This window comes from Parasteatoda tepidariorum, chromosome 2 (genome assembly GCF_982258835.1).
Source record: "Parasteatoda tepidariorum strain Cologne lab strain chromosome 2, Ptep-v5.0, whole genome shotgun sequence".
Taxonomy (NCBI): Eukaryota; Metazoa; Arthropoda; class Arachnida; order Araneae; family Theridiidae; genus Parasteatoda; species Parasteatoda tepidariorum.
Window position 1 is genome coordinate 85,610,509 of NC_141756.1, and position 18,235 is coordinate 85,628,743.

Here is an 18,235-nt window from a genome sequence, read left to right on the forward strand (position 1 = left end):
TTTTAAGAATTTTTGTTGTTATGATTTAAATATATTTATGATGATTCCTACTGTTCAAAATTTGAGAGATATTTAGAAAGCATTCTTTCGGTAGAGAATTTTTAAAGCTTTAGAATTAATTTGTGAGGAATCCGATTTTCAACTGCGGTTCACTAGTTATGGATTTTTTAAGATAAAAGGTAAAATTATCACAAAAATAATAATAATAAATAAAAATAAAAACACTTTTATTTTTTCAATAAGTATTCAAAAACAATAATTTTGAAAATGATCCTATCAGACAATATAAATTATAGTAACACAGTAATGTATAAAATTTAGCCTGTTTATTCTGAAAAATATTAAAAGCAAATTATAATTTAGATCATTTTCCAATATATTCTTAAAAGAAAATTAATGCAGGAATTCTCGTAATTTTTAAGTTGTTATGAAAACTAAAGATGTTAAAATATTTTTTTTAAAAACTATTATTACTTTTATTTCGTACATTAAAGGTTAGCTAAGATTAAATAACAAATACAACTTATTTTTCTGCATTCAATCAGTTAAGCTGTTTAGACGAAGTTCTATGATTCGCAACCATTCGCGATTCTCTTCGTTTCGGATGAACGACATATGAAGTTTTCGCGATTTCAAGCTTCTCTGAATAGAAATGACCGCTTGGTGGCGTCCGATGCAGGCCGTTTCAGCGACGTCACACTGAAACGTCACGAATCGGAATTTCTCTCTCTTCACCCCAGTCCCCTTCTTCACCCTCTTTGCCGGATTCCGCCGCCACATCAAAGCTCTTCCCATTTTCATTCCTCAGAGCGCTGCCGTGCCTCCTTGGACGTGGAAGTATTATCTCGCTCGTCCGCAGATCCAGTTGTGAGGGGAAAAAAATAAACAAATAACAGTTGATCGCTCGCAGTCGAAAAGCGGAGTCATCCACCTTTTCAAGTGCGCGCAGACGATATTTCTTGATATGTGAAACATGTCACTAAAAATCCAAGTTTTCGTTGACGGATTATGTGCAACAAAATGAGGAATTAAATCAGACGATTATAAATTGTGGAAAACCGACATGGATTGTTCGAAGACGTTGCTGACGATCGCTGTTTTAATACGATCTCCTTTTGGATTAACTTCATGATGGCAGTTTTTTAATAGGGAAAAGAATTTTTTACGAAATTTTTATCAACTGTACTTATATTCTTTCGAATCTGTGATGTACACAAACTAAATTATTACGAATTCAATTCTGTAGAAGTAGGATATTGTGTATTTTAATTTATCGTTTTCTTATTTTTTCTACTTTTGATGAAAACGATTTTCATTATATAAACTAATGAGAAATATATCAACAGCTGTAGTAAGTCAGTTGAATTATTGCTGTTTGTGATAAAAAGAAACTACCTTATTCGAATTGTTTTAAAGTGAAGAACTTTATAAGTGTTTAAATTTCTCTTTTCTCAATGGATGCTTCATAAACTATTATTAGAACGATAATATCGTCAGTGATTTGTGATATTCCAAGCTTATTCGTGAATATTTCACTTATTTGGACTTCATTGCACTTCATCCAAAGGTATGTTCCTTTTTTTTAAATTGTGTTTTAAACCTTTTTCAAGGTAATTTTTTTGATTGTATTGAATTTAATTGTTTATGTAACTCGAAATAATGTATTTCATATTAGATGAAAGAAAGCAAATCATCTTTTAAAGTAAGAATTGTATTAAGGCATTATTAATTCGAAAGTCAAAGTGTTTCGTTATTTTAACAACTGAAATTAATATTACTGACGAAGCGCGATTTTAAATTTTTTTTTTGATGAATTTTTAACATCGCGTAATTAACAAGACTATTCATATTGCAATAATCACGATGTGTTACATATAAAATAAATAATTTAGACAAGTTTACGATTCCTTTAAAAACTTAGTAATCAACTGCAGTTTTGACGTCATGAAATCAAATTAAATTAAAAATTTTTATTATTATTCAAATTCAATACAATCATCTTCAGCTACACGGACGAGTACACATTTTGACGTGCAAAATTTTTTTTAATCAGTCGTGAAAATAAACGAGACTAATTAAGTTTTATCTATAATATATTTTTCCTATCTTGTTTTATCAACAATCAGGTAAAAAAATTTTTTTTTATAAAAAGTTGTTATAAATTAGTGTAAGCAGCAAATCGTACACAATTTCATAAAGCATAATGTACGTGAACAATCTTTAGAACCTGTTTGAATATGTTCAGTTATTGTCGTAACATTATTAAATGGAATATTTATCAAGCTACTTCTAGCCATTCGACAATTAAAGTAATAGTCTTCGATCTTGGGAGATATTCTACCAACTCACGATTGACTTGATAAATAACCATTTATTTTTGTAATGTTGTTGAAATTTATTTACAAAAACTTATGCGATTACAATGCACAGATTTTACATACTATCTTCTCAAATTTTGTTAATGCCTTCTTTGTCATTTCGAAATTAATCAGATCCTCCTTCTAGTTTTCTTTGGCGCCTACAAAATGCTCTCATTTAAACAATTTTAGATAAATTTCAAACTTTCAATTTTCTTATCAATTTGAACAGGATATCTGAGATAAGATTCCATCAAGAAATGTTCCCTGCAGAACCCAGCTTTCAAATTGCCGTGAAGATAGAAACCTGTTCCCGGAGAATTCTTCCTTCCCTTCACAGATGACGAGCCTGAGGCCAATCACAAGGTGGTCCTTTTCTTGAAAAGAAACCATATTCCTTGTTCCCCCCTCTTGTGGTTTACAACCTGGGGTGTGAAGACTATGGTGCCAGAAATTTTTTTATTGCTGATAATTGAACCGCCTTTTTAAGTGCTTGTTAGGCGTTGAAATTGCATTTTGATGGGTCTTCTTGCTTTTGTGTGTGGGCCTCTTGGACGGACCACCATGTCTGAATAGCCATTTGACCCTTGTTTTTTCAAGCTCTAGGTTGTTTTCCAAGATCTCCTTTAAACTGTGGTAAATTGCCTAATTCCAGAAATCACCAAAGAAGTATTTGGTTTCATGGATATGTGGTGGCTATGAGCAACATACAAGCATTCCTGCTTTCGTTGTTGGAGGGTACACACATATTTCCTTCGTTGCTTGCTGACTTGTGTGCTTACGTGATATTTATTTACAGAATCTATTTCAACCTATATTTGTTTGGTCAGTAGTATTTTAATATATTCATGTATATTGTTAAGTTTTTCTGCTTTAAGAATATTTCCACTCCTCCTTTCTAGTTAATTTTTTTTTTTTTAATACAATTGTAATTATTTAGTTTAATTTTTTCTGGAAATTTGTTAACACTGCTTTGTAAGCTTTTATTAACTTCCATTGTGTTTAATAATAGCAATAACCAGTTGTGTTTTTTAATTTGAAAATAATCGTCAAAACAATTATGGCGATGTGCATTGTTATTTATCGCTCACTTATTATTTAGTTTGTTTAGTAATCTTGGAAAAACATCTGATGTATCGTTACATTTTACGGACATTTCAGATAATAACGAAAACAACTGGTAATGTTTTTCCTATTCATTTAAATTGGTTCGTTTAACTTTCAAGTTGGTAACATTCGAATCGAAATTAAGTCATAACCACCACACGCATAGAACAGAGATAGGTTTAATATTTTTACAGTCGTTCGTTGGACTTCATTATTTCAGTAGGTAATCCTTAAACCAAGGGTTGTCATTTCTTTGATGGTTATGGTTACAAAAAATATTAAGGTTAAAATTTCGATTATAGTTTATTTATTGGTTTGATTTATTTAAGTCCAGTTAATGATCAGAATAATATTAACCGAATTTTGGCAATAATTAATTAACTAATCAGGCAAAAATGTTAATTATAATCCATTATCTAAAGTGAGATGCCCATTTCAATGAACGACGCTCGTTAAGACTTATCGAATATAATTAAAAGGCGCCAAAGCCTTTTCTGCAATAGCAACTTTCACCTCCCGATCATAAATACCTTTATTGCCGCTTCACAGCCGGATGTCTCCGGTATTTCCATTTCCTCAACATTTATCCTGCCAAAAGCACATCCTAATCAATCCGGTCAAGCAGACTCAATTATTATCTCATTGTGTCCCGGAGGCCGGACCTATCTCTTTCTGCGCAAAGGTGAGAACAAGTGCCGGATCGCCGGATTCATTAACAGCTGATAAGATTAGCATTTTCCTTCTAATAGGATGCCTCTTAATAGAGTTGTCCAGGTCCCTTTTACAAGACCCATATTAATTCTAATCAGAGGAAAAGATAGAATGGAATGCTCAGGAGGTGAATAATTCAGGAACTGAGCAAATCAATTTCGAATTTTTGAAAATTGATAATAATTGAAATGGGTGATTTTTTATGCTAAATTAAATTTTTTAAGCTTAATATTAAGCTTCGTTATTTTTGTTTTAAAGTCATTTTTTATCTGTTGAATAATTTTTATGTTAAAAAAAAACCTTTTCTTTAAACAAATTCTTTCTTTTAAGCACTATCAGTTCACAAAAATATGTATCATGTTATAAAGCACTCTTTTTTTTTATTTGGAAAAATATGCGATTTGACAATTTCAATTTCAGAAAAGCCTAGATTTTCGTGATAGTTATTATTTATTTTATTAAAATCCTTCGATATTCATAAAATGCTTATAAATTAATTAATTTGCTTTTTATCTGTCCGATAATTTTTGAATAATTTGTTTTTCGAAAAACAAGATATAAAAACTTCATTTATTTCTATTTGTAAACTTGTTTTATTTTCTGCTACCATACCCAATCATCAGTCAATCATTTTTTAATACACAAATTAGTATTCTTTTGTTAGTAATTATACGTATTTTCGAGCATTTCAAACGTAATCCGAGCGTAATTAGTGTAAACTGTATGCAATTTTGCCAAATGCAACATTAAGCTTTAAACTCTAATTTTCAGCCGTTAAATTCTAATTTTCTGTACGCGTCATTTTCTGAAACAATAATTAGCAGCTATTCAAATTTCAGTAATTTTAATTTTGTATTTACCAGTGAAGATTATCCAATCGCGTGAACGAATCTTTTACGTTCGCAGCTGCCTATTTATCTAAGAAACGTTCTTTTTCTACTGAAATGAATATTAATATTCAGTGGTAGCATTTGCTTTTACGTTTCTATGCAACTGCTTTAGTCTCGCAGTATAGCGATAATTTGTGCATCGTGTATCAAAGCTTTAATCGATATTTGCAGATGAGATTGTTTGAAATGCGTTCATGTCCCATTTACTGAGTTTAATGTCCGTAGTCTTTGCTTTTATGTTATTGTAATAGTGGTAACATCCAGAGGTACGGCGTATTAATATTGATTTAATGTGTTATAAAATTGTGAAATAACAAGCTATTGCAAAATTTTTTATAAAAGAATAATTTTTGTGTAAAATGCTCTACTGAAAGTGTAATATCGCTGTGTGTTTTACAGCATGCATAAGTAGATACACAAAGAAATCGTTTGAATTTATATATTTTGTTTATTTGTTTCTAAAATTAGGTTGTTAGGGCTTATAGTTTTTATTTTCTTCAATGTTTTGTGTTGTAACAACCTTTCTCTAAGAGGATTTATAAAAATTATTCTCAAGATATGAACCTGCTAATTTTTTTTTTTTTGGTTTTGTTTGTACAAGCAATGTTTTTTTTTTTTTTTTTTTTAATTTTTTTCTGAATATGATATTGACTAGAAATTATGTATTCTTATGATACAGGCAATCGCAGATAATTTATTTCATTGAGAATATTAAAATATGAAAGCGATATATATAGTATTGATGAGTTAACATATTTTTGTAAGTTACTTTTAAATTTAAAAAATATATATAACTGTTTGATTAGCTGTTTCTTAGTTATAGCTGTTAACTTTTGCTTTGTAGAGGTTAATAAGTTTTCTTTTTCAATCGGTAAATTTCTTTACTATCATATTCCCTAAAGATTTTTTATGCACCAACTAGTAAATTGTTCATTTTTAAAGAAATGATTGATGTTCTTTCGTACACCATTCAATCATATTAGGTAAAATACAAACAAAAGTGTGCGATTAAGGCGCTAAGCTTTCGTATATTAATTTATCAAGTGAAACAAAAGGTTATAAATCTGATATCAAGATTTTTTTTCTTTTTACGAGAAATGTTAATTTGTCATTTTGACTCAGCATATATTATTACGCTTTCACTTGAGTCACGCTATCCTGCATCTTGAAAATAATTCCATTTCGAAATGAAAAGGTTCTGTTTTCCCCTTCAACTGAAATATTGATATTGTTTCTTGGGTCCCCTCTGCTCCTAGAGGTACATTTATCAAAGTCTAAAATCCGGAGTAATAACCGTTTTCACGCTCGCCAAGTGCAAAAGAAAATAAAGATGGAAATGAAATGAAGAAATGGAAAGAACAATCTCAGAAATAAGTTGTTTTTTTGTAATTTTTTTTTTAAAAAATGTTCTATTTTCACCCATTTTGGTAAACATTACGTTTATTGTTTTCATCCAGATAAGAAGAAAAAAAATTCTGATTGTGATTAGAAAAAAAATAATCTTATATTATAAATGAATTTGAGAAGTTTTTTTGTCTGATCTCAAGGTGATATTATGTTATAAATCATCTCACAGCGAAAACGAAGTGAGGGAAAGAAAAAGAAAAAAATCCTATCTGAAATATACTTAATCGTTTGAAGATCAATCATTGTCGAGAACGATTAAGATAAATAGTATCGAGATCGTTTTGGAGCAAACGATAAGAAAATATGATGACTAAGCAACTGGGAGCAGAAAAGTTGTAAATATTTTATTTAAACAATTCCTATCATCAAGAACGCGATGAAAATTTATTTTTTTCCGGGCTGTAGTTTTCTCTAATGATGTATAAAATATAAAAAGATATTTGGTTCCTTAAGATTGTAAAAGAAAAGGACAGAACTATGTATTTTTGATGATTTATTTTCATTTGTTGATCATCCATTTCATTAAAAAATAAAGCCGATAAGCGGTACTTTGAAGATGTTCTTTTAAAGAGTATTTTATGTAGTTTTCTTTAAGATTTTCTTATTTCTTCATTTATTTTTTTATCTAAATTGAAAAAAAAAAAGGATTTATGGACCTTACAAAATTTCTGCACTGTCCTTGGGAAATTAATAATATTTAACAGAACCTGTGTAGTCATCATGTTCAATTACTTGTAACAATTGAATAAGTTTTTTAATATAAAGGGGGTAGTTTTAAACACAAAAATGAGTTTGTATCGTTTAAAAAGTTGAGGAAATTTTATTTTTGGAATAATGTTAATAAACTGTATGTTAGCGATGTAAATTCGTCATCGTGAAATTGCGATGTCGGCTTCTTAGTATACAAATGAAAGATGAAACTGAAAAGCTACTAGCCTGCCATCTGTTGTGGGAAAGAGAGTCTATTCTATTTCTATTTTCAATGTTTGCATCGTTTGTTAGTGCCTTTTTTATTTCAATTTTCCTGTGTTAATTCGTACCTTAAAATATTCGTTGTCTACTAATTGGTAATACAATCTAGGTCATAACGAAAGTTTAAGCAATTCACTTCGACTTTTTTAAAAAGTTAACTTTTCAAACTTTCAAAAATTTGTTAGCGCTATTTGCGATTTCTTTGCAATTTATTAACTTTATTTACGATTTCTTTGCTCTGTTATTCGATGAAATTTTTTAAACCACTTTGCATCAGTTTTTGCATCATGAAACTATTTTTTTTTTTTTAATAAAAAAATTCTCCATGTCAGTATCGTATAATGTCTTACGTACTTTATCAAACATTACTTTCAGTTTCAATCTTTGCTGTACGAACTATTAACCATCCTAACTACCTTAAACTGCATTCCTTCCTTAGTTAATATTTCTACTTTTAATCTTTACTATCCGAACTATTAACTATCCAAATTCTTCAAACTTGATTATTTTCTAACATTTTTATACCTGTTACATGAACACCAACAAGTGATGATTAGTTTTCTTTTAGAATTGATTATTCAACATCATCGTTCTTGGATAAAAGAACTCTTGGTAGTACAAAATCTCACCTCTTCTGTTCTATGCACACATACATAACAATGTCAATTATGGACCCCCTTTCTCCTTTGTCTACCCTCCTCCTCCTTGTTAGCAACTAATTGGCAAGTGGACGCGTGTTTTTGCCCCCTAGTTCCCTTAATAGGTGGGCATTAATTGCTTCTGTTTGTTGTTAGGAAGCGTCTTTTTCCCGTACTCTTAATGTGCTTCCTCCTTCGTATAAAGCTTTTAATTAATGCCGGGATGTTGTGCAAAGATAAGCGCCTCTATTAATTATGTTAGCACAAAAGCACTATTTCGTTTTGGTTGCTGTGAATTTTGTTAATGGAGGGAAGGAGGCCTGCCATGTTAAGTTTTTGCTGTGATTTTGTTTTGTTAATTCATTAACTAATTAATTTATGAACTAAAAGCATTTATTAATTTTTAAAAGGGCACGGTGACTAGTTTGGGTTGTTTAATAATTTTAGTCTCTGACTTTTCTTTTTTTTTTTTTTAAGTATAGTTAGGTGATTTAGATTTTGTTTGATAGGCAATTCAATCGAAACGTGTCATGGGCAGAATAATTATATTAATCAAGTAGTCTATGAATATAAAATAGTATTATGTGATTCGACGGAAGATAAACTATGAGGATGACTTGATTGTATGAATGGTCTATGAAGCATCTTTAGAACTTTAGTTTTTATTAATAAGTAACTAAATAAATTGTTTAAAAATCGAACTTTCAAATTTTTATAGATAAATTAAAAAGGTATATATATAATTATTTTTACAAAACTTTATGTATGAACCACTTATAAAAACATTGTGACATAACTGCACTGGCTTTTTTTTTTAAAGCAAATTTCTGTTTCAAAAATATACAATTTACCTTTAAAAATTAGATCTTTTAAAAATGCTTTCAAAATTAACTAAAACGTCAGCGTTTGATTGTTAAATTTAAAAATAGTTAAAGTGGATTTAAAAAAATGCGAGTAAGACTAGAGTATTAGCTAAAAAGTCGATTGACTGTTGAATTTTATTAGAGTGCTGATCTATTTTTTTTTTTTTTAGTTGATGTGGGGGGGGGGGAATAATGTTTTTTCAACATTAGTCTGTTTCTTTTGATGTTTTATGTTGTGATGACATAATTAAAATTTTTAAGCTTGATTTTTAATTCTTCTATATCTCTTTCCAAAAAGTGCAAAGGAGAAATTTTTTTTAAATTTTTCTTTTCAATTCAAAATGTACCTTTAAAAATTTGCCTTAAAATGTTATCAACTGAATTCGCCACTTTTTGACTGTATTTTTAGTCACGATATTCATTTTAGATAAAACTTTATTTACGCTTAGAAAAGTTAACTACAAAGAGATTTTCTTTTAATCGCCCAGTTTAAAAAGAGGAAAAAATATCCTCTTTTTTTTCTTCTTAATTTTCTCTGTGCACCTTTATGTCTTAATCTAAACATTGAAGTATCTAAAATGAATCAAATAAAACCTCCAGTTTTTCTTCATTTACTCGTTTACTGCTTATTTTTTGCGACATTCTCCTTACTCTCTCCCCGACCCCTTTGTTTATTTATATATTTCTTATAAGCTTTTCGTTCTTTGTTTGTATAAAAGGGGAAAATGAGAAAACCGCTGTTTAACTAAGTTTTTATATAACCTTAAAAATACGAATAAAAATCCTAACATACACACACTCAAAAAAATTTACTTTTAAGAAGCGAAACGTGCATAAAATGGCAGAAACTGTTCTCTGCTACAAACAAAACTTCCTAAAAGATACAAAAAAAGGTAGAAAAAGAAGGAACACAGTTAAAGGAAAAATAAATAAAAGAAACATCGCCAAATGAAGAGAGGAAGAAAAAAAAAAAACTTAGTGTTTGGATAAAACTAAAGAAGCTAATGTGAAAGTATGTGATGGAAGTTGAGACTGCTCTGCTGGGATTTTAGTCCGGACACGATAGTGCTTTCAAGGAAAAATGTTTTTACATTTGAAACAAATCAGATCGAACAGTGAGAATCTCTGCTTCGTTCCTTGATAAAGGAATCAATTTTTGTGTTCCCAAAAAAACACTCTTCTCGTTGTGTGAGTGCTTACTCAATCGTTACATTCGCGAACAGATTAGATATTCTTATATATTAAGCTACTTTTAACTAAATAGAATGTGAAAGTTATCAAATTGTGTGTTACTTTCTATCGCCAAAGGCAATTGAAGGAAATGTTTTGAATGGCGTCATTAAGGTAGGGGAGATTGTTACGCGAACTTTTTATTACATAGTTTCGAAAAGTTCGCCAATGTTTTTTTTTTCTTTTTCTTCTTTCATTGTTGTGGTTTTAATCAAGTTTTGGTTTTGATCGTTTAATTTTATTCTATCCATTTTTGTGGTTGTTACATGTTTTTAATTTTTATCAAAATGTGACTTATGGGGATATTAACGTTTCTAATTCGATGCAAAAACAGTGGTATTTTGTGAAATATCAATTTTATTCTTTGTACTTTAATATTTAATATTTTATTTTTTATTTTATTTTTTGAAAAAGTTTTTATAAGTTTTACAAGTATTTCTGGTTTATTTTGTGTTTGATACATTCCCTTTTGCAGTGCCCTAATAACAGGATAAAAATTTCTTGAAATTTATGTGGAAATCTAGAAAATTGTTTGACTTACGAGTTAAGAAATATTATTATTATTTGAATAAATAAATGATTTCTTAAAGATTAATGAAGAATAGTTTATTCTAAAATGAATTAATTTAGGCTTTGCTCTAAAATTCACTTCAAAGTTTCAATGTTTTCAATTATAATGAACTATTTTCAACCAAAAATATGTTTTACTTAGATAATTCATGTATCTACATTAACTTATAATTAAAGCACCATAGAATTACTATTAGTGGTCCCCCGAAAGCTTATTCTCAATCCAGTGGCCTGTAACAGATCTTTCTCTTTTTTGAATATTTTCCTCTTAATTGTAGTTGGTCGCAATTATAATACAAGCTTTTATATTTTTTAAAGTTTGTTACCGAACTAAAGGAAGTGAAGAATCAAGTTTTTATTTATTTATTAAAGAAAACGTCAAACAGAAGAACGTATCGTTATCCCCCCCCCCCGCCCCTTGATCAACAATCGATGTAAAAGGATGGATATTACGCTCTTCTGATTGCTTTGATTTTCAGCTTCGTGTTCTAGGTAGTGTTATTGTCAAAAAATCGCACATCATGAATATGAACATTTTATATTGTATTTATTTAAATTATCTTTGCTATTATTTTTTTAAAATTCAGATAGTTACTTGTAAAGGAAATAGTAAAAAGATGTACGGATATATTTTGCTTCCTAGTTACTGATCCTGCGTACTAGTGTGCACCCTTGTAATTTATTTAATACAATTTAAATTATTAAAACAAATATTAATCTATAAATAACACCTTGCATTTATTTCATAACATTTATTTGATTATGGATAATGTTTTTACTTTTTATACTAATTATGATGATTATGGATTATAGTTTTACCTTTTAAATAAACTAACTATGATGAAGGATTATAGTTTTACTTTTTAAACCAACTCTCTTTTTTCGTTCGTATATGACCGAACATGGAACTTGTCCAAAGCCTGTCTGTCAACCGCAAATGGTTTTTTGAATGTCCTTTCAACGCATCATAAATTCATAGATTTCACAGGTGTTTAGAGCATCCGTAGTTCCAGAATAAATAAATGAACGAGGGAAAAAAAAAGTATTTCCTAATCCAGGACACCCACCGCCGCCTATCTTTTCACTGTTTATACCATCTGATTTTTGCTTCTCTGGTAAAAAAAAAAAAAGCTTTATTTCTTATAACGCCATCTTGGTGTATCTTATATTTTTCTTTGTGTGTTGTATACGTGTACGGGATCTTATTTGTAGAGTTCTTGAATATTTTATGTCCAAAGAGAATCGAAACAAAAGCTTATGTATATCCTTGTTGTTTGAAAGGATGTAGTGTTATCGGATGGAATGTGGCGTGAAAGACCAGAGCTTTTCGTTCTTAGACGGCAAAAGTTTTTTACTTAAAGAAACCCATTTCACTTCGACTATATTTTTCGTATAGATAAATTATGTATTTGGTTGTGCTTTTTTTGTTATTAAAGTTAGGTTTTCAAAACAAAATTTCTGCCAGTAAGAATTATTCCAAGCTTTGCCTAATAGTAAAAAGCTTTTGTAGTGTTTGTTGTTCCTATGCTTATTGTTGTTCAGAACCGTCTTCTCAGGGCATTTTCAGTCATTATTTTCATGTTTGATACAAGCTTGTTTCGTTATTAGGTTTTAATGAAAATGAAACCTAAGTTAATTTAAACCTATTAATTACTTATCTCCTTTGGCTTCAGCTCTATGTTGTTATATATCTATTGCTGGAAGCGTGGTGGCTCAGGGGATAAAGCGTTCGCCTCCGAATGAGGGGAACCGGGTCCGAATTCCAGCGATGGCTAGTCGATACGAATTCCGCACCCGGTTCGCACCGACCACCGCGCTGACGTAAAATATCCTCAATGGTATCATGATTTATGTCCATGACGGATCATGGGTTAGTGTCCCCTTACCATCAGACTAACCGTGGTTGGTTTTCGTGGTTTTTCTCGTTGTTCTCTTTTGGCTTCGTATATACCTACTTACAAATATTAAAAAGGGGAAAATTATTAACTTTTCCGTAGTAATACGTTATTTCTTATAAAATTTTTGGGAAAATATCTTTGTTAATCCTAGATTCCATAAAAAGTCTTATTAATGTTTGTGATATTTGAAGATATTTGAGTAGCGTCGCAACAGCTAAAACTACTCACCCGAATAACAAATCAAGAAGATTATATTATTTGGGTGAAAACTCGATTGCGTAAGTCACGTGATGATTATTGACTGGTATATCAAATATTCATGATTCTAATAGGCATATTAATTAATTAAATGCGCTCGAAATTGATACAATATTGTAACAGATGAATCACAAATTTGTATTACAAGCTTCAAGCATGCAGTTTAGCATAATTCCGAGCTATGCTTTAATTCAAACGATTACACAAATCTGTGCTTAAGCCTGACATGTGATTAAGAGTTAATAGATATGTATTTTGAATAGCTCTAATCTCTCTCTCTTTTTTTTCTTTTTTCTTTCCCGATGCAATATCTTTGGATTCTCGTGATTAAGAGTCCCATTTGTCTTATGCTTAAATCTGGGTGGGGTTAAACGACCCTGATACGCTGCAAAGCGGTCGGTCGTTATCGGTCGACTCACCCTTTTATGTCCGTCTTGTCAGTTTCCCAACCGACCGTTGTGTTGGTTGCACTCAGAAAAATACATCAGTTTTGAAGAAAAATGACAGCTACAAGCTTAGGAAATATGCACTTTGTCCGATAAGACTTCTGTCTAGTAAAATGCCTTGATAGTTATTAATCGATTGCTAAGACTAGGAAAATGATAAAAGTCAAATTAATTGGCGATAGTTTTTTTTCTAACCTGTTTTGCTATCTCCTATCATTAAAACACACATCAAGAGATTTGGGCTTAACTGCACCTCTCGGTTGCGTTGATGATAGTATAATTTTGCAAAGAAGCTTAACCACCTACTCCTTTTTTTTCTTTTTATCGAGATTTCGGTATGGTTAGTTTTCTTGTTTATTCGTTAACTTAATATTTTATTTTCTTGCAGAGAAATATTGCTTGTTTGTAGTCGTTGTTTAGCTGTTCTTGATTATTTACTGAATGTGGGTCGTAAATCGATTAATAACTTGACCTTATTCTTTGAGGAGAGATTTCCATTGCAGTTAGTTACATAAGTTTACTTCAATTTTAAGTTGTTTTAAGTTATGTGTAAGAAAAAAAAATGCTTTTGTTTACTTGCTTTAAACTGTGGTTTAGTAACTAATAATTTTATCGGCTAAATTGTTTGCAGTGATTCAAAAACATTCGATATATTTAACAAAATATCACGATCTAGTTGGTCGTTACTTCTGTTATTATTTTTTTTTAAAGAGTTCTTATTTAAATGCTGAAACAAAGCATATAAATAAAGATTACTATATATTTTGTAGCTTTTTAGTGCGAAGTGGTTGAAAACGTATGACAATAGCTATTAAATTAAAAAGTTTTTATTTTATTTTAATTCATCGTATTTCTTTTGCAAAATATCAACACGAGAAAAGATTTGAGAAGAAATAAATCGTGTATATTTAATAATTTTTATTTGAATAATTGTGATAGCAATAAAAGTAATCCTTTTATTTTATTTGTTTAATATAACTCAAAAGCCTAATATAAATAATTAGGCGAAAAAATCCCTTTTCAAGTTTTGTTGTGAATATTTTAAACCTCCATTAAAGCAATAATTGCTAGGGCACTGCAATTATTTCCAAAACAGTTTATAACTAGTATTCGTCTTTGCTTCACTTAGATGTCCTTTTTCTTTTCATTATTTCATGTAAAAATATTCTTCTTCCTATATCATTTTCCTTCTAATTGTTTAAAAAACATTCTTTCAAACGAATTTACAATGGCGAATGGAATTATTTTAAAGATATGTGCAGACTGTAGTTTCCCCGCTTTATTCAATTTTAAATTACTGCTTTCCACGAAATAATTTCGGATAATTCAGTCGTTTCCCTTTTATACAAGAATGACCGAAACCGCTCATTTTCACCAGATTAGACTAGTTTCCCTTTTGTAAATGTCTAATAGTTTTCGCACGTTCGTGTCTGTCGAAACAATAAAAAAACCGCTTTTTAACCACTCGAAATTACTAGTTTCTCCAAAAATCGTGTCCGTAAATATTATTGTTGTTGTTATAGTATCCAATGTCAAACTGGTTTTCAATAAACAGTTCTGCAGACCTCCTGAGTAGTTTAGTGGTGTCCTTCAAAAATCGACCTGTTTTTTGTTCGGAAGAACGTTTTCAATACTAATGACTAAAGGAAGAACTTTTGTTTTTTATCGGTTACGTCTATGTCGGAAATATTTGAAATCGTGATCGAGAGAAAGATGCAGATCTTTTACAGCGGCATAAAAGTTCTTCCGAAACAATAAGTTTTGAGTAATTATGTATGTTAATGGACTAAAACGCAATCCGTTGTTTTTACATTCTTGTAATGAAAGTTATGAATCTTTACATCTAGTTAAGCAAGGCTAAACCTATTGCAAATAGTTTTATAATTTAATATTAATGATCCAAACAGTGGTTTAAAGAAAAATAATCTATGTACGTATTTCTCTTGGGTGGCACCAGAAATTCGGGTCCGTCTATTGGCAGCACTATTGTTGTTATTTATTTTGTTAGGTTGTCATAGATAATAATTTAAGCAGTGTTAAAAAATTATTTGTGCGTTAAGTATTTATTTAGAATAATTTTGTATTTTTATTGAAATGGAAACTTAGTTGCGAAGTAATTATTTAGATTTATTTTTGATTCTTTCTAAAATGGCTGTAGAAATTTTAAACTTAAACGATGCTGTGATATCGCATACTGTCATGTCAGTGACGGAGCTTGCCTTTTTCGAGTTATGGTTCGAGAGGTGCGTGTGAAAGTACAGTACTTGGGAGTAATGGAGCATTGGAAAGAGTTTTCTGTGATATCGTACGAGATATGTAAAAATTATTTTAATACTTTTGCTCCCTACTATGCTGAAATGCCCTACTATGCTAAAATAAAATTCAATACATAAAAAACTTTGACAATATCGCTTGGAACTTGTTAAAATTGCCGTGCGGGCAGTAGCTAGACGTTTAAAAAATTCGGTTAAAATATTGTTTAAAACTAATTAGGGTGTTAGAATTTGATAAGAGGCTTAGGAATTAAAATACTCAGTTACAGTTGTGCTGTGGATTCGGCTTGATTTACCATTAAAGTTTAACCATTACCATTAAAACAGTTATCATTAAAGTTTATATGGTGAACAAGAAAATTTTGAAAGAAGACCAAGCTGGTCACCAAAGGCCGGCTGGTAGATTAATAAAAACAGAAATGATTTATGATCTATAACTTCACAACTGATGCTTTGTATTTTAAATACATTAATTTGCTACCTATTATTTTATGTTCAAAATTTATATCGAAGAATAGTTTATGTGCCCCGTTATGAGATATTTGTATACAATGGGTAAGCAATATAAAATATTTACATTAACGTATGTAATTATCCGTTGAAAATTGGTTAGATAATAAAAAGTTGGCTAAGAAGAATGTGCTGAAATAATTTTTTTTTAAAAAATAGTCTGATGATCGTCATTGGTAGCAAATAATAAACTTAACGTGTGAGAAGGGAATAACCTTGCATTAACAAAACACATACGGTGATTAGATGCGAAAATAATTTAGAAAACGCATCGTTAACTCTTCTTTCCTAACATGGGTTTAAAAACATAATAAAAATATTGACCAATTTGAATAATAGTCTTCATTTCCTTAAAAACTCGATACGCTATTTAATTACTTCTCTTCCGAGTCTAGGTACCTAATTACGAGCCAACACCGAATTAAAAATAAGTCCTCTAGTCGGCACTGTATGTTTTTAAATTCTCTTACACACCGTCAACTGTCCGTTCATCGGCAATTAACACTCAACGATAATACTCATTCATTCTTTTAACAACAAATCCCGCATTTTTTTTTCCATTCCAATGTAAGACAAATTAGTGTTGACTGATTCACCATCACTTTCATTTCTCAATCAATCGGGTGGCTGCTGTTGAAAGTTTTGGGTTCTCTATCGAACGCCATGCTTGACCGCGTGTTCTTCTCCGGATCGAAACATAACCCGGAAAGGCGAGTAGAGAGATACGCTTGAAGTGAGTATGGACGCATGTTGTTTTGATCGCCCTTTTCCTGATTTATTGTGCGAAAGTAGCCGTGGTACTACCACCGGCGATATTTCTTTCCAAGAACATTTTGTGTTAGATCGTCGCGCTTGGCCGATTGACATCTTGTCTGTGACACGACTGCCCATTTCCCCACATAGCGTGTTGAACTCTTATAAGGTTAAGATCGATTGAATTTCATTAGCATGAGAAAAGATCAACCTGCTAGGTCAGACATAATTTTGTTAGAAAAAAATATTTGAGTCATATGCTACTACGTCGCTAGTAATAAGGTAAATTCGGATATGGACTTAAAATAAAATCTCAGACTCTAACATATTCTAAACAGGTCTTTAAAATAATAATAATTACTATAAGTACACTAATGTTACATTTGTCATTAAAGTATCATCAATTTAATACCCAAATATAACTGGTGCTATTCCTTTGATTTTGCTGTCTCTAAATTATCGTGTATTTGAAAGTTTGAGTTGCCTATTTGCATTCGTGATTTAAGAAACAATATTACGAATAAAAAAAAATAAAGCACGCTCTCGTCCGTAATCTCATGTATGCGTGCATATCATGGGAGTACGGTCAAGCGCGTACGTACCCATCACGTTTGCATACTAACATGTTTTACCTGTAATAGTAAATTATTTTTAAACCTAATTTTTCTAATACAGAGCTAAACATTTCAAACGTGATACTTCAAATATATCAATGTTTTTTTTAAGCCTTCAAAATACAGTCACAATAATAGGCTTTTTCATATCTGTGGTACATTACAAAAATATTTAATCAATTCTTAAACAGTCAATTATTGCGAAACCAAATGTTACTTTTCATATTATCAATTGTCTATCACGTATTCCGCCTACATTTTAGAATTGAGTTGTCTGTTTCGATTTAACTGAAAGTCAATTTTCGTATTTTAAAAGTTAATTAAGATGTTGATTATTTTTTTTTTTTGTTTAAATAATTTACGCCTAAACGGCACAAACATCATATCCTTGCTTTAGAACATGTTCCGCACCTTTTCTTACAAAACATTCTCTAAATTGATAGTTCAAAAACCGTAGATTAATCATGCAAAATCTAACGGTATCAATTACAAATTATCGTGAGCAATAAACTACTACACCCAGGCATTGACCTACAAAAATGTTTGACAGATCGCAACTTGAGTTTTCTTATGTAAATAAGGCCTGTTTGTTTTTTGGCGGTTGATGTTTAATCTTAGTTTAATTTATGCCTAAAAGCAAAGTTTTGTTTAATAGCCGTTGTTCGATTAATAAATTGACTTCTCAAATAAAAGAATAAGTTTTAAAAGGTCCCAACCAACAGCTAATTTCCCGTCTTA

At 30.3% G+C, this 18,235-nt stretch overlaps 1 protein-coding gene across 12 annotated transcripts in view; it reads left to right on the forward strand.

Annotated features, from left to right (window-relative positions):
• The window catches only part of LOC107437002 (latrophilin Cirl), a 271,860-nt gene that overhangs the window by 146,225 nt on the left and 107,400 nt on the right, over positions 1 to 18,235 (forward strand). For 3 of the 12 annotated variants that reach the window (XM_087157655.1, XM_087157650.1, XM_087157651.1), the window contains exon 1: positions 752 to 1,567. The exons of 3 other annotated variants lie outside the window; for them this stretch is intronic. The gene's annotated coding sequence lies outside the window, so the exon portion shown is untranslated. Of the gene's footprint in view, positions 1 to 751; positions 1,568 to 3,041; positions 3,183 to 18,235 lie in introns of those variants that run through there. 6 more of the 12 variants (XM_087157654.1, XM_087157645.1, XM_087157647.1 and 3 more) reach the window with 3 other exon arrangements.